This window comes from Vipera berus, assembly GCF_964194415.1.
Source record: "Vipera berus genome assembly, chromosome: 4".
Classification (NCBI taxonomy): domain Eukaryota; kingdom Metazoa; phylum Chordata; class Lepidosauria; order Squamata; family Viperidae; genus Vipera; species Vipera berus.
This window is the reverse complement of record NC_138206.1, coordinates 56,877,024-56,903,756: the sequence shown is the minus strand read 5'-3', so window position 1 is coordinate 56,903,756 and position 26,733 is coordinate 56,877,024. Positions and strand designations below refer to the sequence as shown.

Genomic DNA, 26,733 nt, shown 5'->3' with positions numbered 1-26,733 from the left:
GAGCTTAAATGGACTCCAGAAGATGGCAGAGGACAGGAAAGCCTGGAGGAACATTGTCCATAGGGTCGCGATGGGTCGGACACGACTTCGCAACTAACAACAACATTATCTTCTTCTCACTTGTCATATCTTATCAAAAAGAAAAAGAGGTCCTTAAAGCCTTATCATTCAGTTCTAGTCAGTAAAAAGTCTGTTAAGGATTACCAGAGATAACAATGCATCAATAAAGGAGAATATTTGTAGCTCAGGGTTGAAATGAGGGTTTCTCTCTGAGCTTGCTTGTTTTCTTACAGATGTTTCATTACCCAAACTAGGTAACATTATCAATGCTAGTAAGGAGAATGGTTTGCTGTCCGTTTATATTTTGGTGGCTTGCCCTGTCAGTGTTGGTGGGGATGGTCTTAGAGATTCTTTAATTGGGCTGTTTGCTGTTGGCTTCTTTGGCAGTTTCTTGACTGGGGTGTTGTTTACTTGATTGTTTGTCTGATGTTATCCTTGGAGTTAATCTATGATGATCTGGGTGCTGATTACTGTTGGAGAGGTGCTTGAGTCTTTTTGTTCCCTTTTGGGCTGGTTGATTGTCTCTTTTCCCCTTCATGGATTACTGCCTTGTCGTGGCGAAGGGGCTTGGGTAATTCAATGAAGCTATGAGCTATGCCGTGCAGGGCCACCCAAGACGGACAGGTCATAGCAGAGAGTTCTGACAAAACGTGATCCACTGGAGAAGGAAATGGCAACCCACTCCAGTATCTTTGCCATGAAAACCCTATGGACAGTACCAAAAGGCAAAACGATATGACGCTGGAAGATGAGCCCCTCAGGTCGGAAGGCGTCCAATATGCTACTGGGGAAGAGCAGAGGGCTAGTACTAGTAGCGCCAGAAAGAATGAAGCGACTGGGCCAAAGCCGAAAGGACGCTCAGCTGTGGATGTGTCTGGTGGTGAAAGGAAAGTCCAATGCTGTAAAGATTTTTTCTCCATAGGAACCTGGAATGTAAGATCCATGAATCAAGGAAAGCTGGACGTGGTCAAACAAGAGATGACAAGACTGAACATTGACATCTTAGGTATCAGCGAACTAAAATGGACAGGAATGGGTGAATTTAATTCAGATGACCATCAGGTATACTACTGTGGGCAAGAATCCTTCAGAAGAAATGGAGTAGCCTTCATAGTCAATAAAAGAGTAGGAAAAGCAATACTGGGATACAATCCTCAAAATGACAGAATGATCTCAGTTCGAATCCAAGGCAAACCATTCAATATCACAGTAGTCCAAGTCTATGCCCCAACCACCAGTGCTGAAGAGGATGAAATTGACCAGTTCTATGAAGCACTACAGCACCTTATAGAACTAACACCAAAAAATGATGTTCTTATCATCATGGGGGATTGGAATGCTAAAGTAGGAAGCCAAAAGATAACTGGAATAACAGGCAAGTTTGGCCTTGGAGTGCAAAATGAAGCAGGGCACAGGCTGATAGAATTCTGTCAAGAGAATGCGATGGTCATAGCAAACACTCTTTTCCAACAACCCAAGAGACGGCTCTACACATGGACATCACCAGATGGTCAACACAGAAATCAGATTGACTATATGCTCTGCAGCCAAAGATGGAGAAGCTCTATACAGTCAGTAAAAACAAGACCAGGAGCTGACTGTGGCTCAGACCATGAGCTTCTCCTTGCAAAGTTTAGGCTTAAACTGAAGAAAGTAGGGAAAAGCACTATGCCACTCAGGTATGAATTAAATCATATCCCTGTTGAATATACAGTAGAGGTGACAAATAGATTTAAGGAATTAGATCTGATAGACAGAGTGCCTGAAGAACTATGGACAGAGGTTCGCGACATTGTACAAGAGGTAGCAACCAAAACCGTCCCAAAGAAAAATAAATGCAAGAAAGCAAAATGGCTGTCTGAGGAAGCTTTGCAAATAGCTGAGGAAAGGAGGGAAGCGAAAGGCAAGGGAGAAAAAGAAAGATACGCCCAATTGAATGCAGAATTCCAGAGAATAGCTAGAAGAGATAAGAATGCCTTCTTAAATGAACAGTGCAAAGAAATAGAAGAAAACAATAGAATAGGGAGGACCAGAGATCTTTTCAAGAAAATTGGAGAAATGAAGGGCACGTTTAATGCAAAAATGGGCATGATAAAGGACCAAAATGGCAGGGACCTAACAGAGGCAGAAGAGATTAAGAAGAGGTGGCAAAATTACACAGAAGAACTATACAAGAATGAGCTTAACGTCCCTGATAATCACAATGAGGTGGTCACTGACCTCGAGCCAGACATCCTAGAATGTGAAGTGAAGTGGGCCTTAGAAAAACTGAGCAACAACAAAGCTAGTGGAAGTGACAGTATTCCAGCTGAGCTATTCAAAATCTTAAAAGACAATGCAGTAAAAGTGCTACACTCAATTTGCCAGCAAATTTGGAAAACTCAACAGTGGCCACAGGATTGGAAAAGATCAGTTTACATTCCAATTCCAAAGAAAGGCAGTGCCAAAGAATGTTCAAACTATCGCACCATTGCACTCATTTCTCATGCTAGTAAAGTCATGCTTAAAATCCTACAAGCTAGACTTCAGCAGTATGTGGATCGAGAACTACCAGAAGTACAGGCAGGATTTCGAAGAGGCAGAGGAACTAGAGATCAAATTGCCAATATACGCTGGATCATGGAGAAAGCTAGGGAGTTCCAGAAAAACATCTACTTCTGCTTCATTGACTATGCTAAAGCCTTTGATTGTGTGGATCACAACAAACTGTGGCAAGTTCTTAAAGAGATGGGAGTACCAGACCATCTTATTTGTCTCTTGAGAAACCTATATGCGGGTCAAGAAGCAACAGTGAGAACTGGACACGGAACCACTGATTGGTTCAAAATTGGGAAAGGAGTCCGGCAAGGCTGTATACTGTCGCCCTGCCTATTTAACTTATATGCAGAGCACATCATGAGAAAGGCAGGGCTAGATGAATCAAAAGTTGGAATTAAGATTGCCGGAAGAAATATCAACAACCTAAGATACGCAGATGATACCACTCTAATGGCAGAAAGTGAAGAAGAACTAAAGAGCCTCTTGTTGCAGGTGAAGAAGGAGAGTGCAAAACTTGGGTTGAAACTTAACATTAAGAAAACCAAGATCATGGCATCTGGCCCTCTCAATTCCTGGCAAATAGATGGGGAAGAAATGGAGGTAGTGACAGATTTTATTTTCCTGGGCTCCAAGATCACTGCAGACGGGGACTGTAGCCAAGAAATTAAAAGACGCTTGCTCCTGGGGAGGAAAGCCATGGCAAATCTAGACAGCACACTAAAAAGCAGAGACATCACCCTGTCAACAAAAGTGCGTATAGTCAAGGCTATGGTCTTCCCAGTTGCAATGTATGGCAGTGAAAGTTGGACCATAAGAAAGGCTGAGCGCCAAAGAATTGAGGCCTTTGAACTGTGGTGCTGGAGAAGACTCCTGCGAGTCCCTTGGACTGCAAGGCGATCAAACCGGTCAGTCCTAGAGGAGATCAATCCTGACTGCTCTTTAGAAGGCCAGATTCTGAAGCTAAAACTCAAGTACTTTGGCCACCTAATGAGAAGGAAGGACTCACTGGAGAAGAGCCTAATGCTGGGAAAGATCGAAGGCAATAGAAGAAGGGGACGACAGAGAATGAGGTGGCTGGATGGAGTCACTGAAGCAGTAGGCGCGAGCTTAAATGGACTCCAGAAGATGGTAGAGGACAGGAAGGCCTGGGGGAATGTTGTCCATAGGGTCGCGATGGGTCGGACACGACTTCGCAGCTAACAACAACATTGTCTCTTTTGCATAGTCTATAAATGTTGTTAATTTTTTTATTTTTATTTTTTATTTTTAATTCCATTTATATCCCGCCCTTCTCCGAAGACTCAGGGCGGCTTACAAGCTTAGCAGTAATGTCTGTGTGTCTATTGATGGCTGATTTGTCAGAGTGACAGGCTTCTAGAAATTCCCTGGCATTTTTGGACTTGGCCTGGTCTAGGATTGTCACATTTTCCCAACTGAAACTATGGTTAAATCTGTTTATATTGTGAAATTAAAGAATTTTCATTTTGTCTTCTGACTACTAGTTGATGTTCATGGATGTGTTCTGCCTGTCTTCTGCCTGTTTGTCCTACATAGTGGTTGTTGCAGTTCTTACATTGTATGTTGTAGATGACTCCTGTATTTTCTTCTGGGGTTGCTGGGTCTTTTGATTTGCTTAGGATGTTTTGTAGGGCTTTAGTTAGCTTGTGCACTACACTGATTTTATTGGTGCATTTCTGAGGTATTCTTGATATATGGCATGTAATTTTTTTAGGGTTTGTGTTGGTTGTTCTGTATTGGCTTGAGTGGTCAGGGACTTTTTGCCTTGATCATAATAAAGGTTTGATGATAATTAAAGATGGCAGAAACTTTTAAACTTCTGATTCCAATGTTCACAAATACCCTTTACTATGTCCAATATCAAAGTACTTTGCTACGTTCTCTATTACTAAGTCAAATTTAGTTGTTCTGCTTTAATTGTAATGTTTACTTCTGTTGAAGGAAATGTCTTCATTATGGTTCAGTCCAAGCCGGGAATAAACAATATGGCTACCACTTTAGAAAGTAGGTTGCAGTTTATTGAAGAGGAGAGCCAGACAGAAAGATGGCTCTGGAAGAAAAAAGAGAGAGCATATGTAGGGAGTGGTTTTTTATATCCTCTGGGGCTCTTGAAGTTGTTTCCTGTTCCTGTTTGAGACTTTGTATTTCCTGTGTCATGTATTTTGACCTGAGTCTGAGTGTGCCCTTTGGCATCTGTGGGTTAATCCTATTATGTCCTGTCTTAGAATTTGGGTGGGGTATGTAGATTTTAGGTGTCTTTGTCTTCCTAAGCTTCTAGCTGGGGGCCTCCAACATTCCTGGATTATTTACATCTGCATTTCTACAGAGCTGGTTTCTGCTTGGGGGAGGGAGACTTGGGGCTATTAAGGAAAAAATGGGCATCTTTTCTGCCTCTTTAGTATTTCCTTCTCAGTTTGGGGGGGGAGTGACTTCCCACACTTCCTTCTGGTTCTCTCTAGTGTCCAACCTTCAAAGTCCCACGCTATCTTTTTTTTTAAGAACTCAAAAAAAAAACCCCAACATTTTTCTCTTGGAAAGATTTTTATTGTCAACCATCCCTGGTAAACCAAATAGAAAATATGACAAATGAACTAAATCTGCTTTCTTGTAAGGCTACATTAGTATACTTTTGGCAGTCTGAAAGTATAAATTCCACACTGCCACTTTTAACTACTTGGTCTATTAGGGCAGGTCCTTCATAAGTTTCTTTCTCTGCCCGGTAAGCCTACTTCTTTTGTTTGATTGTGTCCTAGAAAGCATCTCTTCTCCTCATTCCTCATGATTATTCACATATTCCATTACACTTGTAATTTCAAAAAATTATTTCAAATCCATCTGGACCCTTATTTTAATAAATCTTTTGCTGTTTATCCCCCAACAGAGATATTTTTAAAGTCCTTAAACGTATGCTCAAAATTTCTTTTATTTCTTTTATTCAAAGAAACTCACCTGTTTCAGACTGAACAAGCCAAAGTGCTAATAGGTAACAAGCAATTTCCAAAGTTGATTAGAAAAGGAAGTATGTGAAGCTTGTTATCTATCAAGGTGCTGACTGTGGTTTGAACAGAAACAGTATTCCATTGTCTCCCAGAGCTGTAAAACTTCCTGAGACTGCTATCCTGTGATCTCCTCATAAGGAGCAACTGTCTGGAGCATTTTTGAATGATCTCAAGTCTTCTTCTTGTTCAGAGAGGAATTACAAAGAGCCAGTCAAATTGCCGGCTCTTTGTTTTGTGTGGTAGTTGTCTCTGCTTTTAATAGAGCCATCTTCAGTTTTCCATATCTTCCCCAGAGATCTAAACTGCAACTCTAATTGGTGTCATCTAGCATGGAAAATTATCAGGGTCAATGGAAAGGTCAATGGAAAGTACAGTCAATTGTAAAGTGGAAGATACTGAATCGAAGATACCAAGTTTGTTTGTTTGATATCATTTGTTTAAAAGTATTCTACTAAAATGCAGCAATATTTCACAGTATGTGAAGAAACGGGAGAGAATTTTTAAAGCAGTAGCTGCACCATTATCTGACTCTTTTGCCTCCCCAACTGCAATTTATTCAGTTCTAAAAAATTGCTTTGGGAATACTAAGCCCATCTCCAGTCTGATTTAACTATAGCTTTCTTTACTCTCGGGTAGTACTATTTTCATATATAAATCTGATCACTTTTAATAATATTTTAATACTTTGGATAATGTTTTCCAGAATTAAATTCAGATATACACTTCTGTCCCTAATATTTCTTGAGTTCTTTCTTTTGGGATCACGCCACATAAACCACAGCCTTATGGCTTCATTTGATTCCTCTCCCTGAAGTATTAGGGACAACCTTTAGAAGTTATTACACTTAGTTTTAGCATGTCAGGAAGATACAAATATTTAGAATATGAATTACAATTACATTGTATTAAATTAACTTGTGTCTTTTTAATTTTAATCTAAATCAAGTCTGCTTTGGTTGTTTGTCAGAGGCTGTTTGGCCCTCAGTCTGGGAAAAATTCTTCTACACATTTCTGTTTTATATCCTTTTCTCCTACTGTATCCCCAGCATGAGAAAAGAATATAAAACAGGATTGTGTAGATTTTTTAAAATTTCTCTATTAACCCTTACTTAACTGAAACTCTAAAAATATCCTGACTGGCTAGTTGTTTTATATTACAGTTTCCTAATTCAGTGACCAATAAATCAGGCTGTTATTTTCTTTCATGGTTCCAGTTTACATTATGGTATTAATACAGCTGAAGTTTTATTTCCACAACTGCCTGCCTAATAACAATTATGTTCAAAGTCAAAGCTCCGCTCATGTATAATATATTGCATATTTTATTATGCATGGGAAATTTGCATTATTTATCACATGCAGGCAAACATTAAGGTTGCAGATTAGCATACAGAGGATGGCTTCTTACATAAATGTTCTTAAGTGTGTAAAATATTAGGACTCGAAACATCCCTGCTTTTTCTTCGCATTTAACTCTTCACTTACATGAATATATTTTAAATGTTGCATCTGTCACTGAATTATTAGATTCTAGCCTCTTCTGACAATTATAGAAATCCAGTATTTGCTGTAGCAATTTTTTCAGTTCCTATAATTAATGGTGGTGGGCCCGCAATGGAAACCTCACCTCAATCTATGTTTATTTGGCATCCCATATCACTACATATTTTTTATGCATACTAGATCAGACATGTCAAACTCGCTACATCACGTGATGTTGCCTGACCTATCTGGACTGTTTTGCCATTGCTGGCAATGGGGTGGGCGCGACTTCCGTGTGATGCATCCAGCCCGCCGGCCGTCAGTTTAACATGCCTGTACTAGATCTTCCAAAATTGGGTAATGCTGTGCCTCAGGGTAGAAACCCAGAGCCCGGTAGCCAAATGACAACAGTAGTATATAATGCAGTTTCAGTATTTGGATTACATGGATACGATAATTCCCCTATGGCTAATGCTGTTCAATTTTGAAGCCTCTCTTCTTAAGTTTCAAAATTTCACAGTCCAAGAGCAATGATGAAGATGGTTGTATATGCAGATTAAAACTTTTAAAATACAGCATTTTCTGAAAGAAAATGATGGTAATTCCCAGATAGGACAAACTATGAAGTTCCCTTCTCCCCTTAGTTCCTGGTCTAAAATTGTGTATCTCCCCAAACAGTTTTAAAATCTCTAGCACAGCAACAAATACTGAGTATCTAAAAGTTCACTCTCAGATTCACTAATAGCAGATGTTTCACACTCTTTATGGCTTGATATGTTCTTTATTGTAGACAAGAAAGAGGCATATAGGCCGATATTTTGCATCTTATAAAATAGAGAAACAAACTCCATATATATATCAGCCCAAAGGTTTCAGCTTGCAAGAGCTAGGAGGATGGAGTTAACCCACAGCATATTGTTGGGAAAGGTGTGTGTCACAATAAAGCATTGAGTACACTTAACTGCTATAGTGTGGTGAGTCCAGTCCTTGAAAAACAAAGATCCCTCACATACATAAAGGATTTGTCTGACCTGAAAATTGTTGCTTCTGCCTCACTGATTTCAGCCATCACCACATGGTGTTTTTAGTGGGATTCTTCTACTTCTTCCTCATTATCATAATTTGTATGTTAGATTTTGTTTGTAATATTATTGTGGTTTGTTTATATAATAGTGTTTTATTCTTTGTACAATGGAAGTTTTGTAGTGATGGATATCAGAAACCACGAGAATCTGAATAGCATCCAGGAATAAATCTGATATAGATAGATAGATAGATAGATAGATAGATAGATAGATAGATAGATAGATAGATAGATGATAGATAGATAGATAGATAGATAGATAGATAGATAGATAGATAGATAGATGGATGATATTTCTGTTGCAAGATCAAATCTGGGTTATTCACTGGATTCGATCTTGCAACATTATCGTGGGATACAAATATTTCTGTTGCCCATATAGTGGGTTGACCAGGAGAGGAAACAAGGCTATTTGCTCCTTCTCATTTCACTCATTGCTTGCTTATTTTTAGAGTGCAGAACTAGGCTTCAAAATTGGGGATGTACATGCTTATAGACCTTGGCAATCTCCAAGCCTTCTTGCTGACCATGAAGTGTAAAAACTTTTTTTCTGAAGTGGAACTCTTTGCATATTTTTACAGATAATAAACTCACAGAGAATGGCTTCACAAAGGATTATGGAAAGTTAGTAGAGATGATAGAAGATATCATTATGCTTTGTGCTGATGTTGTGAAAGAGTTATAATTAAGCTTTGATGTAATAGCTCGTATTATTGGTTTATGAGAATATAGACTGGGATGGGATTCTAAAAAAATTGAAAGCATTTTTTATTAGTTTATAATATATAATACAAAAGTACAAAAGAAAATAGGAAAATAGGGGAGGAAAAAGGGAAAGGAAAAGTGTGGGTCAAGGGGAAAAAAGAAAGAAAAGGGCTTGACTTCTTAATCTCTTCGGTACGGTAGAATAAGGTAGTAATATCAAACCTCAATTTTTTTTTACTTTTACATAATAATATTATAAACTAGCTATTTCTATAACAACAAATCTATTAATTGGTAAAACCCAAAATCAAATAATACGGTACTCTGATTTCAAATCTTTTTGCCTTTCAAAAATTTTGGAAGCATTGTGCAGACAGTAAAACACTGAAAAAAGGGCATGTGAGAACGTAACTCTTGCATATTTTTCACAGCAACATTTTATAATATTAACTGCCAGAAGAACTGATGGGTCACCCTCATTTTGGAAAGAGAATCCTAATGTTGTTGTTGTTAGCTGCGAAGTCGTGTCCAACCCATCGCGACCCTATGGAAAACGTTCCTCCAGCATTAGGCTCTTCTCCAGTGAGTCCTTCCTTCTCATTAGGTGGCCAAAGTATTTGAGTTTTAGCTTCAGGATCTGGCCTTCTAAAGAGCAGTCAGGGTTGATCTCCTCTAGGACTGACCGGTTTGATCTTCTTGCAGTCCAAGGGACTCGCAGGAGTCTTCTCCAGCACCATAGTTCAAAGGCCTCAATTCTTTGGCGCTCAGCCTTTTTTATGGTCCAACTTTCACTGCCATAAATTGCAACTGGGAAGACCATAGCCTTGACTATACGCACTTTTGTTGACAGGGTGATGTCTCTGCTTTTTAGTGTATTGTCTAGATTTGCCATGGCTTTCCTCCCCAGGAGCAAGCGTCTTTTAATTTCTTGGCTGCAGTCCCCGTCTGCAGTGATCTTGGAGCCCAGAAAAATAAAATCTGTGACTACCTCCATTTCTTCCCCATCTATTTGCCAGGAATTGAGAGGGCCGGATGCCATGATCTTGGTTTTCTTAATGTTAAGTTTCAACCCAACTTTTGCACTCTCCTTCTTCACCTGCAACAAGAGGCTCTTTAGTTCTTCTTCACTTTCTGCCATTAGAGTGGTATTATCTGCATATCTTAGGTTGTTGATATTTCTCCCGGCAATCTTAATTCCAACTTTTGATTCATCTAGCCCTGCCTTTCTCATGATGTGCTCTGCATATAAGTTAAATAGGCAGGGTGACAGTATACAGCCTTGCCAGACTCCTTTCCCAATTTTGAACCAATCAGTGGTTCCGTGACCAGTTCTCACTGTTGCTTCTTGGCCCACATATAGGTTTCTCAAGAAACAAATAAGATGGTCTGGTACTCCCATCTCTTTAAGAACTTGCCACAGTTTGTTATGATCCACACAATCAAAGGCTTTAGCATAGTCAATGAAGCAGAAGTAGATGTTTTTCTGGAACTCTCTAGCTTTCTCCATGATCCAGCGTATGTTGGCAATTTGATCTCTAGTTCCTCTGCCTCGTCCTGTACTGTACTTCTGTACTTCTGGTAGTTCTTGATCCACATACTGCTGGAGTCTAGCTTGTAGGATTTTAAGCATAACTTTACTAGCATGAGAAATGAGAGCAATGGTGCGATAGTTTGAACATTCTTTGGCGCTGCCTTTCTTTGGAATTGGAATGTAAACTGATCTTTTCCAATGCTGTGGCCACTGTTGAGTTTTCCAAATTTGCTGGCAAATTGAGTGTTGCACTTTTACTGCATCGTCTTTTAAGATTTTGAATAGCTCAGCTGGAATACTGTTACCTCCACTAGCTTTGTTGTTGCTCAGCTTTTCTAAGGCCCACTTTACTTCACATTCTAGGATGTCTGGCTCGAGGTCAGTGACCACCTCATTGTGATTGTCAGGGACCTTAAGCTCATTCTTGTATAGTTCTTCTGTGTAATTTTGCCACCTCTTCTTAATCTCTTCTGCCTCTGTTAGGTCCCTGCCATTTTGGTCCTTTATCATGCCCATTTTTGCATGAAACGTTCCCTTCATCTCTCCAATTTTCTTGAAAAGATCTCTAGTCCTCCCTATTCTATTGTTTTCTTCTATTTCTTTGCACTGTTCATTTAAGAAGGCATTCTTATCTCTTCTAGCTATTCTCTGGAATTCTACATTCAATTGGGCGTATCTTTCTTTTTCTCCCTTGCCTTTCGCTTCCCTCCTTTCCTCAGCTATTTGCAAAGCTTCCTCAGACAGCCATTTTGCTTTCTTGCATTTCTTTTTCTTTGGGATGGTTTTGGTTGCTACCTGTTGTACAATGTTGCGAACCTCTGTCCATAGTTCTTCAGGCACTCTGTTTATCAGATCTAATTCCTTAAATCTATTTGTCACCTCTACTGTATATTCAACAGGGATATGACTTAATTCATACCTGAGTGGCCTAGTGCTTTTCCCTACTTTCTTCAGTTTAAGCCTAAACTTTGCAATGAGAAGCTCATGGTCTGAGCCACAGTCAGCTCCTGGTCTTGTTTTTACTGACTGTATAGAGCTTCTCCATCTTTGGCTGCAGAGCATATAGTCAATCTGATTTTCTGTGTTGACCGTCTGGTGATGTCCATGTGTAGAGCCGTCTCTTTGGTTGTTGGAAAAGAGTGTTTGCTATGACCATCGTATTCTCTTGACAAAATTCTATCAGCCTGTGCCCTGCTTCATTTTTTACTCCAAGGCCAAACTTGCCTGTTATTCTGGTTATCTTTTGGCTTCCTACTTTAGCATTCCAATTCCCCATGATGATAAGGACATCATTTTTTGGTGTTAGTTCTATAAGGTGCTGTAGGGTTTCATAGAACCGGTCACTTTCATCCTCTTCAGCACCGGTGGTTGGGGCATACACTTGGACTACTATGATATTGAATGGTTTGCCTTGGATTCGAACTGAGATCATTCTGTCATTTTGAGGATTGTATCCCAGTATTGCTTTTCCTACTCTTTTATTGACTATAAGGCTACTCCATTTCTTCTGAGGGATTCTTTCCCGCAGTAGTATACCTGTTGGTCATCTGAATTAAATTCACCCATTCCTGTCCATTTTAGTTTGCTGATACCTAAGATGTCGATGTTCAGTCTTGTCATCTCTTGTTTGACCAGATCCAGCTTTCCTTGGTTCATGGATCTTACATTCCAGGTTCCTATGGAGAAAAAATCTTTACAGCATCGGACTTTCCTTTCACCACCAGACACATCGACAGCTGAGCGTCCTTTCGGCTTTGACCCAGTTTCTTCTTTCTTTCTGGCACTACTAGTACTAGCCCTCTGCTCTTCCCCAGTAGCATATTGGACGCCTTGCGACCTGAGGGGCTCATCTTCCAGTGTCATATTGTTTTGCCTTTTGGTACTGTCCATAGGGTTTTCATGGCAAAGATACTGGAGTGGTTTGCCATTTCCTTCTCCAGTGGATCACGTTTTGTCAGAACTCTCTGCTATGACCTTTCCGTCTTGGGTGGCCCTGCACGGCATAGCTCATAGCTTCATTGAAATATGCAAGCCCCTTCGCCACGACAAGGCAGTAATCCATGAAGGGGAGAATCCTAATACCAAGATGTTTAGCAAGAGAAAATCAGAATAAAAAGAAATAGTCATGGTTTAAACTAGATATTTCTTTTCTTTAATTGGATTTTTATTTCATTCAGTAAAGCAGTACTTTTTTGCAGACTGAAGAACTTTTGTTTCAAGTTCAGAGTTTTTTACAGGTTAAACCTATGCAGTCAGAGTTCAGAAAAATATTTTCCAGAGGTAAGTATGGACAGAATTATAATCACGCCTCTCCTATCAAATTGGATATTCTATTTGCTGCTGGTGGTCTTTGGGGCAGTGTGTATGTGTGTGAATATGTTTGTGTTGTCATGGCAACAACTCTATTATTTACCAATGTACCATGTAACATTGTTTATGTTACCTGCCAGTTTGGTAATCTTTTAATGAGACACAACTGATATTTAAAGGTTAGTTTTCTTATTTTTTTAATGTTACAGAAAGCGGAATGAAACATTTAAAAAATAAATCAATCTCTAGTTTATCTTACTTGTTTTATTATTTCAGTGGAAGTGAAGAAATCCAAGAAGTTAAATAAATGTTTGAAATTAACAAGAATTTCAGTCAAATTACTGCTATTGGTTAGAATAATGTATACATTATTGTATACATTATACAATGTATACATTACAATAATGTACACTTATTAATTATATGGTCAAAACAGATTACTAGTGGTTGTTGCCTATCAAAAGACACATGTCCTTCATTTCATAACAGGAAGCATATTTTTAATGGATATCTGCCGCAAACATTAATGTGTAAGAAGAAGAAGAGTATGAATTCTTCCCACGTATTTATCTAGACTGGATCAGAAATCGCTGACAAATGTCTTGAAAGAGCTTAATTGAATCTATCAGGCAACTTTCACAGTTTAATAACAACATTTCTTAAATCTGGTATATAAAATTTAGCATCATTCTTTGTTGTGGTAATAAGAAAAGCATCTGTTAGATTGATGCGAAAAAGCTTGAATACTGTAATCTCTATTTGCAATATGCACATGGTGGCAGTTTTAATGAATAGACTGTAAAATTGGCTGTTTTGAACATGAAGATGAGCTGATGAATGAAAGCTTGCAATCTAAGAGTAATATATCTTCATAACATAACTATGGATATTAAACCTTGTTTATAAATATTTTAATTTCTTCTTAGATGTTCATCTTTTTTCTAAAAAAAGTAGTCAGTTTTATTTTGCATAGCTTTAAGTATGAATTGATGCTGCTATTTTATATATGGGCACATTTTATTTGCTTTAGTTATCACTTATATTGTTTGATTAAAAATAAATTGTAACCACATCATCAGCCAACTTTCTTAAAAGGAGAATATAAATACTTAACCAAATAATACCAATATTAATTAACAGCTCATTTTACATCTAATAGCTTTATTCATTTATATACTGTTTTATATTTAAGAAATGTATAAGGACACCCAACATAATTTATGATTCCGCACAGAGTCCACCTATAAAAAGATAAAACATAAGCAAAATCAAATAGAAAACCGAAATAACCAAGCACACTCATACACATGGCTGAGGTTGTATATAACAAATACTCACTCTCCTAGCAATTACTATCCTGGTTCAATGCACAGGGAAAAAGTGAGATTTCACAGCTCTACAAAAGATTAATAGGGCAGGATCTGCCCAAATCCTTGGTGGAGTTTGTTCCAAACAGCAGATATAGCAGCAGAGAAGACACATGTCCCGGCTTGTGGGTGAGGACCTGTATTGGATGTCCTTCCAAGAGAAGACAACACCACAACAAAGCAATGGTCAGCCAGGGAGTTCTGGGCAACAAAATTGTCTCTGGAGAAGGAAAAATTGAAAGATCGTCTACTGGTGTTCTGAACAGCTGCTCCTAACAAGGAGACTACAGGAATCAAGTTTCTTAGGGTTGATCATGGATTGAGTGACCTGGAATACAAGGAATTACCATTGCACTTAAAACTGCTGTGCAGCCATTGTAGACACATGACCCACAAAAGCCTCACTTTCTTAAACACTTTCAGATATAATTTACAACTTAAGAGTGATCTTCCAACCATCAAAACAAGAATAAAGACACTCAGGGAGTCACCTTCTTTTTGGAATTAAGAAAAGAAAAATAACACTGTTCTAAAGAATTTTAAAAGCCAAAAGCTTAGCAAGTTTATGAATTAAGAAAATTTTAAATGGATAAAGGGGACGGGTAATTTTAGAAAACCAAAGAATGCTCTTTTTTTTGTCCTTGTCAAAAATGCCTTGGAAAACAACTGCTTCAGTCATCCTCTTGCCAAATTCTTCAAACATTTTTCTGCAATAAATCTGGGGTGATGCCTTTATCTGTAAGTTGTTCTGATGAAGCTCTTCCTCTTTCTCCTCTTTTGCTGCTTTTCTTGTCATTGCCATTGTTGTTTTTATGGCCCCAAAGTGAAAATTTGTCAATTACTAAAGTGAAAATAAATGTATGCTGTGAACAACATGAAGGGGCATTCCATCATGCTTGTGGATGTGTAAAAAAGATAAAAATACAGCGGATTTCATAGGTTAATATTTAACTGGAGCCAGAACTTTTCCTTTTAGGACTGGTGGATACACAGTTAGAAAAGAATCATGGAAGATTACTTCATGGAGTAGTGGTATACATGGGCATACCAAGATAGAATTATTTTTCATTTGTGACTCCGCATTCTAGATTAGTTGCAGCTTCCAAGCAATCTTTAAGGGCAGGCCCATGTAGAATACATTTCAGATTAGGAGATGATTGGTGGCAAAAGAAAATCCCCATCTATAGATATCAGATTGAGTGTTCTGTTGTTCCTCTGATTTTCTTTCTCTCATTTGAAGATAACTACATTTTCCTTTCTCCGGGATTTCTCAAAGATAATATTTCTTAGCAATTCCTTTGCATATTTTATGCAAATTTGCACATATTTTTAAACTGGTGAAGATGGGTATTCCCTGACCCTACATCTATCCGTCACAAGCTTCAATCCTGCCTCTTCAGCCTGCTGTTCACAATTTCCAGTTGAAACACTTCCCTTTGGAGAACTCTGACCCCAAAATAGTAGTTCTGCCTTTTCCTGATGCTTGACAGCAGTTTTTTTTCTTCTTCTAAGTTTCCAACTGGTGTAAGTGATTCTTCAATTTTTACTTTGAACATACTGTATATAAAGCCTTTTTTATTTTCCTTTCTGATGAAACAGAACAATGGGAAGAACTCATCTAAAGGGAGTCAGCAATCTGCCTGTTTGTCAGCCTGATAATTTACCATAGAACACAATACAACCAAATTTGGTATCTTGGAGAGAGAGAAAGAGAAAGAGAAAGAGAGAGGGAGAGAGAGAGATCAAGTTAAAAAAATGGGCTAGATTCGTTTGGATGCGGTGAGAAAAAAAATAGATAATGCATTAGTGCATTATCTGAGAGGAACACTTGGCTGTCTCAGAATATCATTGAGTTTCCAGACAAAGCCTTTTCCTTCCTTATCATGTGACTCAGACTAGATAGTATGCAGCCCATCCTGTGCTTTTTGGTGTACACATTTATTATGCAAAAACACAGAGATACAGCACAAGGAAAGAGCAAAAATATACACAGCCACAGCCACACCACTTATGTAGCTGCCCCCATTAGACGATCTCATACAACATACACATTCTTATTAATCTTTGGGGGGAAAATATGGCTTTAAAAATTAATTGCAGCAGGCAAAATTGTTATCCTTACAGTTTACAATTAAGTAAGTTGTTATTATACTTTGGCCTTGTATTTGATAGGCTAATTGGGTTTTTGATTCTTGTCTATAAAATTCTTTATTTAGTTCCAACATCCAGTTTGCTTTATACTGTTATCTTGGGTCTTTGGAAGTCTTTTTTCATACTCATCTTGAGCAACTTTGATTTTATTCCATAGTTTTGCTAGTTTTTGGATCAATAAAGTTCAAGACGTCAAAGTGATCCTGATATTCTTGGATGGGTGGTTATGGGCTCAGCATCATAGGGATTTAGGGATTTAGTTGAGGGTGAGCATGCGGACCTGGCTTGCATCACGGAGACTTGGTTGGGCCCAGAGGGTGGGGTCCCTTTGGTTGACCTTTTCCCACCAGGCTTCCGGGTGCTACACCGACCACGAGCTCAAGGTAGGGGTGGGGGTGTGGCGGTGATTATCAGGGAGACCTTATGTCCGCGGGAGACCACCGTTCTTCAGATAGTCGGGTGTGAGTCTCTCTTTGTGAGATTTGGTTCTGGGGCGCAGTTGGGCTTGCTGCTGGTGTACATTTTGCCTAGTCGCGCAGCGGCAGCCCTGCCCGAGCTGCTCGATATCCTCTCGGGGTTGGTGGTTGAGTTCCCCAAACTTATAGTTTTGGGAGACTTCAACCTACCATCCCTGGGAGGCTCATCTGAGCTAGCTCGGGAGTTCATGGCTTCCATGACGGCCATGGACCTGACGCAAGTAATTTCTGAACCAACTCATGAGGGAGGCCACACCCTTGACCTGATTTTTTTATCTGGACGGTGGTTGGATGATCTTGGTGGGGGCTCTCCATTTATTATGCCCCTGTCATGGACCGATCATCACCTCCTGCGGCTGGTCTTCCGTTTTGCCACCCCCCGCCGTGGGGGTATGGAGCCAATTAGATGGTACCGCCCCAGACGCTTAATGGATCCTGACAGATTCCAAGCGGCGCTGGGGCCCCCACCTGCCTCCATTGCTCACAACTCGGTGGATGCCTTAGTGGAAGCCTGGGAAAGGGCAGCCACTGAGGCACTTGACCGGGTTGTACCCTTGCGGCCCCTGACCCGGTGCAGATCCCAGCGAGCTCCATGGTTCTCCGCGGAGCTCCGGGAGATGAAGCGTCGGAAATGGGGCCTAGAGAGCTGCTGGAGGTCCAGCCGATCCGAATCCGACCGATTGCGGTTAAGAACCTATATTAGGTCTTATCTCGCAGCAATGAGGGCGGCGAGGTGTAATTACTTCTCTACCCTCATCGCATCCGCAGATAATCGCCCGGTCGCCCTGTTTAGGGTGACTCGCTCCCTTCTTAATCAGGAGTTGAGGGAGGATCCCTTGCAGGGTCGTGCCGAGGAATTTAGTCAACATCTGTCGGATAAAATCGCTCGGATCCGGACCGGTTTGGACTCCAGCTGGGCAGAGTCTGACGACCAGGACACGGGCGGTCTTGTCAATGCTATCTGGGAGGAGTTTGATTCTGTGACCCCTGATGAAGTGGACAGGATTATGGGGAGGCTGAGCTCCACCACATGTTTATTGGATCTGTGCCCTTCTTGGCTGGTTTATGCAGCTAGGGAGAGGACACGAGGCTGGCTCCAGGCGGTTATATCAGCTTCCTTGAGTGAGGGTAATTTCCCCACCGTCTTGAAGGAGGCGGTGGTGAGACCTCTCCTCAAGAAGCCTGCCTTGGACCCAGCTGTATTGAACAACTTTCGTCCAGTCTCCAACCTTCGCTTTCTTGCGAAGGTTGTTGAGAGTGTGGTGGCGCATCAGCTCCCTCTGGTCCTGGATGAAGGTTCTGGACCCGTACCAATCGGGTTTCAGGCCCGGGCACAGCACGGAGACGGCATTGGTCGCTCTGGTGAATGATCTCTGGAGGGCTCGGGATAGGGGATATTCCTCTGTCCTAGTCCTATTAGACCTCTCGGCGGCTTTCGATACCATCAACCATGGTATCTTGCTGCGGCGTCTCAGGGGATTGGGAGTGGGAGGCACAGTTCTTCAGTGGTTCTCCTCCTATCTCCTGGGACGCTCGCAGTCGGTGTTGGCAGGGGGGCAGAGATCGGCCCCTAGGTCTCTTGTTTGTGGAGTTCCTCAGGGGTCGGTTCTCTCGCCTCTCCTGTTCAACATCTATATGAAACCGCTGGGTGAGATCATTCGTGGTTTTGGAGTTGGGTATCATCAATACGCCGATGATACCCAACTTTTCATTTCGACCCCAAACCACCCCAGTGATGCCCTCGCTGTGATGTCCCGTTGCCTGGAGGCGGTTCGGGTCTGGATGGGGAGGAACAGACTTCAACTCAACCCTGACAAGACTGAGTGGCTGTACATTCCAGCATCCCAGGACATTCAAAATGTTCCATCGCTGTCTATGGGGGTGAGCTTTTACCCCCGTGGATAGGGCTCGCAACTTGGGAGTCCTCCTAGATTCACGGCTTACCTTGGAAGATCATATAGTGGCCGTGACTAGGGGGGCTTTCGCCCAGGTTCGCCTGGTGCGCCAGTTGCGGCCCTATCTGGACCGGGATGTCCTGTGTACGGTCACTCATGCGCTCGTGACCTCTCGCCTTGACTACTGTAATGCTCTCTACATGGGGCTTCCCTTGAAGACCACTCGGAGGCTCCAACTGGTACAGAATGCGGCCGCGAGAGTTGTCTTGGGAGTTTCCCGGTACTCCCATGTTACACCTTTGCTCCGCGAGCTGCATTGGCTACCAGTTGTCTTCCGGGTGAGGTTCAAGGTCCTGGTTATGATCTTTAAGTCCTTACATGGCATGGGTCCGGGTTACCTCGAGGACCACCTGCTGCCGGCGTCAACTTCCCTCTTCCCAGTGCGTGCCCACAGAGAGGGCCTCCTCAGGGTGCCTCCGGTCAGGGAATGTCGACTGGTGGCCCCCAGGGGGAGGGCCTTCTCTGTGGGTGCTCCGGCATTATGGAACCAACTGCCGGTTGAGCTCCGGATGGCATCAGACCTCCGATCCTTCCGCCGCGGGTTGAAGACCCACTTGTTTGAATTGGCTGGTCTGGCCTGATGGGGGAATATGGGTTTTTAATTGGTTTTTTAGTATTTTATTATTGTTGTATTTTAATTGGGCATGGGTTTAATTTCCTTTTAACTTTTGTATTGTTATTTATATATGCCCTGTGAACCGCCCTGAGTCCCTTGGGAGAAGGGCGGTATAGAAATCGAATAAAATATAAAATATATAAATATAAATATAAATATATATCATGGAACCTGGTTGACACTGTTTTTTGATAAGTTTTTCTCCTGCTTCATTTTGGTTTCCTAGTCCATAAAGGCCAGATATCTTTTCATCTTATATTCTTTGGATCTGTGCTTGAAAAGAGGCCATTGTTTTCTCCCCAAATAAATCTGTGCGTAGGACATGGTTATCCTAGATTTCCAAGGATGAATAGAAGACGTTTTGAAAGCAAAGGAGGGAATAAGAGGCAAATGTCCACTGCAATACTGAATTCCTTTAAAAACTTGTTTAAAAATGATTTTTTTTTGCTTGTGATGACGACTTCCAACTTTATTACAGCAGGTTTAGACAAACGTAATTTTTCACCCCTATAATGTTACAAACAAATATCTTTTCATCCTATATTCACATCCCCATATCACATATCTAAAAGCAAATCCATAAAACATCAAGTTTTCAATCCTGGTATCAGCAAAAACTCCATAAAGGTTGCTAGAATTTTGCAAAAAAAAAACAAAACACCAAAACTTAATGCCTTGATCAAATAAACCACCTTGTTACTCCATTTTATTTCTAACAGCCTTAATCTTTTAATCAAATATTGTTCTTTTATTTATCTTCAGTTCTTCTTTATCCTATCAAACAGACTTGTTCAATGGTTTAAGATGCCTCTTTTGCAGATCCAACAAGAACAAATTCTCTTGATTTGTATATGTGTATATCTCCTTTAATTTTTAAAACTTAAACCAGTTTATTTTATATATCCAATAATCTATCCTTTTCCAAATCATTCTCTTAGTCTGTCATTTTCAGTTTCACTTTTGATACTTTTGGACATTATCTATGAAATCAGACCTCATTACTGCCACCATTGATATTCTAGGTACAAATTTCTGGCTTCAGTCTTCAAATATCTCCCTTAATATTTTCAACATTATGATGTTTATTTTATTATCTATTTGTATTTGCCTTTGTTATTTTTACAAAACTCAGAGTGGTCAACATATCCAACATACCTTTTTCCTCTTATTTTCCCACAACAATAGCCACATGAAGTGGAGTAGACTGAGCAAGAGTGACTGGTTCAAGCTAGCTTTCATGGTTAGGGTGGGACTTGAACTCATGTCTTCTGCTTTCTAGCCTGGCATAAGTCTCAGTTAACTGATGCCAGAAGTTGGCTTGTATTTTTTTTTTCTTTAAAATCTTTAGTCCTCTCTAGTGTTAGCTTATACAGTCATTAAGTTGCTTATCTTCGTTATGAACCAAGGTAGCCAAAATCCCTGGTTCCTTCAAGAAGCTATTTATTTTTTATGGTTAATTCCAGAATCTTATGGTAAAAATTAATACTACAAATTTAATTGGACCTTAATCCATTTGTAATTTTTAAGATCAAAATCTTCTTTAGCTTTTTGTTATTGTTTTCAATTTTTTTAAAAAAGTTCTTAAGCTTGTGATTAATTTTTCTTTCATTAAAGAAAGCTAAAGTCAAAGCTAAATTCATCTGGCATCCTTTCAGACTTGTCTTTCTGAAAGTCTCTGATAACTTTAAAATGGTTAATAGGCAATTTCCAAAATTGATTAGAAAGCAAGGGTTGCAAATGTAGTGTCCTGTACAAAGCTCCACTGTGGTTGAAAACAAAATGGCTAATCCCTTTATCTCCCAGTGCTCAAACCTACAGAAGACAGCTGTCTGACAAGTTCTTGATGTGCAGTTGCATCCAAACCACATGTGGGCTCCTATCCTCTCCTTATCTAGAAAGGTTGTGAAGAAGTGGTCTACTCGCCAGTTTTTTGGTGCAGCCATTGGTTCCACTTTTGGGAAAACATTTTCAGTTTCCTATGCTTTTGTGGAAGTCCCCTTGTTCTTGGCCACTGTTGAATATGGATGGATGACCATGTGTGAGAGGGGTTTTTTTTGGATAATTTTGCTTTCTTCTCTTTATTGTGATAGACAGTAGATATGGAAATAAGCTTAGATTTATCTAGAGCAGGGGTGTCAAACTGCCAGCCCACGGATGCATCATAGCGAAATTGTGTCCACCCCATTGCTGGCAGTGGCAAAAAGTTGCGATATGTCACGACACGTCATGTAACGTTGCGAGTTTGAAACCCCTGATCAAGAGGCAAAAAAAGAAGCTTTGATTTTGAAAAGTCTTGTGTAGTGATTGATAGAGGTAAGTTAAGAAACAGATTGTGTTATAGCAATTCAGGAGTGATTAAATGAAATATATTCAAAAACTAAAACTCTTTTCCAAGATGAATAGCATAATATATCTTTCATCCATGAAGCTTTTTTGTTACTTTTTGAAATACAGCACTTAGAATTTCAATGCTAGGATTTTGTCACATTTCTGTTTTTAATTACAATGTTTTTTGTTACGATGTTGGACTCTGAAGGCTTTACTTTATCAGGGTTGTTCATAGATATTTAATCCAGTACAATTGTGATCTGTATGAAAATACTTCTCTTCAAGATACTGCATACCATTCCCACTTCATTTATTTTTCATTGTTAGAAAAGAAAACCTGTTTTATTTTATTTCTTATGGTTAATTCCAGAATCTTCCTCACTCTTTTTAACTATACAGCTCTACACACTTTGGGATTTATCTGAGCATGCTGGAGTGAGGCATTACCTGGGAATTAATATTCTAAGAGCTGAATTTTCTATTAACATATATAAAGATTTTATGGTATTGTTATTAATAGATAGATTTGTGATGAATATTTTCCTGATAATCAAAATTAATGATGTCAGGGATAGAAGGCATAGGTTTTCTAAAATAGACATTTTAGAAAACCTATGCCTTCTATCCCTGACAGACGGTCAAAGTATGTTTTCATATTGTTCATTGCCATTGTTTTCCCAAATTAACTGCTATTTCAGTAGGTTTTTTTAAAAAAAAATATCTGTGTTTGCTTTCTGGAATATGTAGTTAGATAAACAGAAATTGAATAGCTCACTTAATTCATACAATTTTACATTACTACTTGAGTAATTAGAATAGGCTATATAAAATGATGTTACAGAGGGTAACAGAGATAGTTAAGGAAGAGTGTTCCTTAGTTCTGTTCTATACGGTTATAATCAATTTGGGAATATGCTGTATATATATTGCATGGGGTTGTTTTATGTCACTGCATGGGCAGTCAGATCTAACTACATCTTCAAATAAAATCAGTTTAGAGTATTTTATTAATAGGTAAGCATTTTGCAAAGTGTTCATTATTATAAATGGCCTTTGAGGAGTGCCTATGGACCCGGAGAAGATAAGCACAAGCACTTAAACTGATTTTATCTCTCAAACTAATCAGTTTAACTCTGTGGAATGTTTAAAGACATATTGGGCAAGCCAGATATTAGACAAATACCATATATGAGAAAACACTATTTTATTTTTGCAGGATAGAAAACTGGTTAATATTCAAGAATATTTAATTACAAGCAGTACCTGTTTATCATCCTTTTCTTTGCTAAAATGGGAAGGGGGCAATAAAGGTAGTCCTCGACTTACAATTGCCCAACATTTCTGTTGTTAAGTGAGACATTTGTTAAGTGAATTTTGTCCCATTTTATGATTTTTCTTGCCACAGTTGTTAAATGAATCACACTGCAGTTGATAAGTTAGTAATCCAATTGTTAAGTGAATCTGCTTTCCCCATTGAGTTGGCTTGTCAGTAGGTCACAAAAGGTAATCACATGACCTTGTGACACAGCAATGGTCATAAATATGAACCAGTTGCCAAGCATCTGAATTTTGATCACATGATTATGGGAATGCTGCAAAAGTTGTAACTCTGAAAAAACGTCCATAAGTCCCCTTTTTCAGTGCTGTCTTTGAATGGTCACTAAATGAACTTTTGTAAGTTGAGGACTATTTATGCATACAAAGCTTCTTATACATGTTTATGCAATAGTTTAATCATGTTTGTATTAGATTTATCCATAAGTGTTCAATGTATGCAGCCCTTTCATAAATCCAAAGTAACATGAAGTACACTATTTCAAACTGCACACACAAGCATGCCATTTGCTTTAGAAAAGGTTTACTGACCAATAGCGAGCAGTCTAATACAAAGGCAGGCATACTCAGTGAGGATCAAAGAGAATGAGGCTTGCTGGTTTACTCCAGAGTCAGATGGAATACAGGTTGAGAGAAGCAAATATATTACATCTCCCGATACTCCCATGTTACACCTCTGCTCCATGAGCTGCATTGGTTACCAGTTGTCTTCCGGGTGAGATTCAAGGTACTGATAATGGTGTTTAAGGCCCTACATGGCATGGGTCCGGAGTACCTTAGGGAGCACCTGCTGCCGGCATCAACTTCCCTCCGCCCTGTGCGCTCCCACAGAGAGGGCCTCCTCAGGGTGCCACTGATCAGAGAATGTCGATTGGTGGCCCCCAGGGGGAGGTCCTTCTCTGTGGGCGCCCCGGAGCTATGGAATCGGTTGCCAGTTGAGCTCTGGATGGCGCCCGACCTTCGCTCCTTCTGTCGCGATCTGAAGACACTCTTATTTGAACAAGCCGGCCTGGCCTGATGGGGGATGGGTTGGGTTTGTCATTTTTAATATATGTATTTACTGTTTTTAGTTGGGCATATGTTTAATTCTTTTTAACTTTTGTATTTTTGTATTTTTTATATATCTGCCCTGTTCACCGCCCTGAGTCCTTTGGGAGAAGGGCGGTATATAAATAAAATTTAAAAAAAAAAAGCCTAAGAATCCAATACAAGTTGATTAGTCAGCCAGTTCACATGAATGGCTAAGAGCAGACATGTCAAATTTGTGACGTCACGTAACGTATCGGGATGGTTTTGCCATTGCCGGCAATGGGGTGGGCTCGGCTTCCGCATGACGCATCCAGCCCGCGGGCCGGCAGTTTGACACCCTGGCTAAGAGTCTTGAATCAGAGCAAGAAGCAAAGATATGAAAAAGCAGATCCAAGGTTGTAGAGATTTTGTCCAGTGAGAGACCATTCGCTAATGGCTGCTGTTTAATAGGCCAGATGCAGGTGTGGTTCCCAATACAGGCCTCGGCCTGCTGGCTTCTTGAAGTTGCCAAGCAGAGTGCCTCTTCTCTTCAGAGCTGCTGGTGCATGCTGGGACTAGGTGCTCTGCCAAGATTTGACCCCCTCATCACCTGATTATTGTTGAGGTTCTTCTGAGTCAGCCCCAGATGGCTGGTTGTCTGCCAACTCTTCAGGCTGGCAGTTTCATGGATCTATTTACTGGATCTAGCTCTTCAGGCTAAGTCTCTAACTGTCATGGTCTAGGACACAAATTTTGACTCTGGAGAAGCTGGTCCAGTTCAACCCATAGAATGCCAGCCAGAGAATTGAAGCCATAGAATGAACCTATAGAGACACCAAGCCAGGAATCACCTGAGGTTGACCAAACACAGGCACCAGCACCAGCAGAACAGTTGAAGCAGTCAGATAATGAGGTGGGGCTCTTGGACTTGATGAGTAAAGCTGAGAACAGAGCAAAGATACTCAATATGAGTCCTTGCCAAGGAAGGGAGTAACTATCTTAACTGAAGACAGTTGTCTCCAACCTGATGTATGATGGAGCTTTGACTATATTTCCCATAATCTGACCTATAATCTGACCCATTGGAAACAATTGTCTGCTCTCTTGCTCTGGCGTGTGAATTTTTGTAATTTCTGCATGTGGCCTTTGGACTGACAGAGCCTAATTTGGCTATATGAATTTCCAGCATGATTTTTTTATTTCTCTTCTCTGTGTTCCGGGTGAGTGAAACTGCCCATACAAACTTTCTTTCCCAGAGATCCTGGATTTACATTAGATTCCTTGTCTACTGCTTCTTATTCAGCCTTGAGTAAATTGCTTTTTTCACCTAGTAACTGTGTGTGAGAGTTTGAAACCTGAAACAGGACGTTAACTGTGAGGAATCTAAACCCACATCAGGCCTTCAACATACTGGCCATAAACATATCTTTTCAGCATTGAAGATAGATTTCATAGGAAGAGCACAGAGAATCTATTTTGGTTGTCTTGACTGATATATAATTTTAAAAAATTGTTTGAAAACCTCAGTGTCAAATTAATAGTGCCTTTTCCCCAATATGAATGCTGAATGCTTTTCAAGAGCCTTGGTGGTGCAGTGGGCTAATGCCTCCTTAAGTAACACCAGCTGCCTGCAATTAGTGCAGGTTCGCATCCCATCAGGCTCAAGGTTGACTCAGCCTTCCATCCTTCCGAGGTAGGTAAAATGAGGACCCAGATTGTTGGGGGCAATTAAGCTGACTTTGTAATAATGCCGCTTGGGGGGTGTATGAAAGCCCTAATAAGCAGGCATATACATAGAATGAAGGCTACTGCTAAGCTTGTAAGCCGCCCTGAGTCTTCGGAGAAGGGCGGGATATAAATGGAATTAAAATAAATAAATAAATAAATAAATAAATAAATAAATAAATAAATAAATAAATAAATAAATAAATAAATAAATAAATATTAGGATATTACAAACACATTTTTAATGAGGCATTATTCTTATTGTGTCTCCAACAATACAATGATTTATTCAGTTTTATTCAATACAGTTCTCTTCTGAGGTGAATGCAGTCTGGCTTGATTAGTAACTGATTTAATATAATATTTATGTTCCTACTCAGTTATAAGGGACACGGTGGCTCAGTGGGTTAGGACGCTGAGCTTGTCGATCAGAAGGTCGGCAGTTTGGCGGGTCGAATCCCGAGTGCCGTGTAACAGAGTGAGTGCCTGTTACTCGTCCCAGCTTCTGCCAACCTAGCAATTCGAAAGCACGTAAAAATGCAAGTAGAAAAATAGGGACCACTATGGTGGGAAGATAACAGCGTTCCGTGCGCCTTTGGCGTCTAGTCATGCCGGCCACATGACCACAGAGACGTCCTCGGACAAGCACTGGCTCTTTGGCTTTGAAACGGAGATGAGCACCGGCCCCTAGAGTTGGAAACTTTACTTTTACCTTACTCAGTTATAAGCTAGGACTATTTAAAAGCTTTGCCAAATCCAATATGGCATTTGGAGGACGGGATTCAAAATGGCTTTTTGCGTGTTTTGTGCAGAGTGGGAGGAAATAGAGATAGAGTCCTTTAGTTATTCAGCTGCCTTGATTCTCTTGTTGATGAACTTCAAAATGATGTTGTTTATCTCCAAATTCTTTTACTTTTGGAAAGAATTCTTTTTCTGTCTTTTTTGTGGTGGCTTGTGAAGATGCGTATTCTTTGTGTGTTGTTCTAATTCACAAAGGCAAATTATTATCTATACCATGGGTGTACAACTTTTTGACTTGCTTGGG

General features: G+C 40.1%; 1 protein-coding gene across 1 annotated transcript in view; it reads left to right on the top strand.

Moving 5' to 3' along the window:
* The window catches only part of DSCAM (DS cell adhesion molecule), a gene marked incomplete at both ends in the record, with an annotated part of 361,720 nt that overhangs the window by 161,826 nt on the left and 173,161 nt on the right, over positions 1–26,733 (top strand). The window lies entirely within an intron of this gene.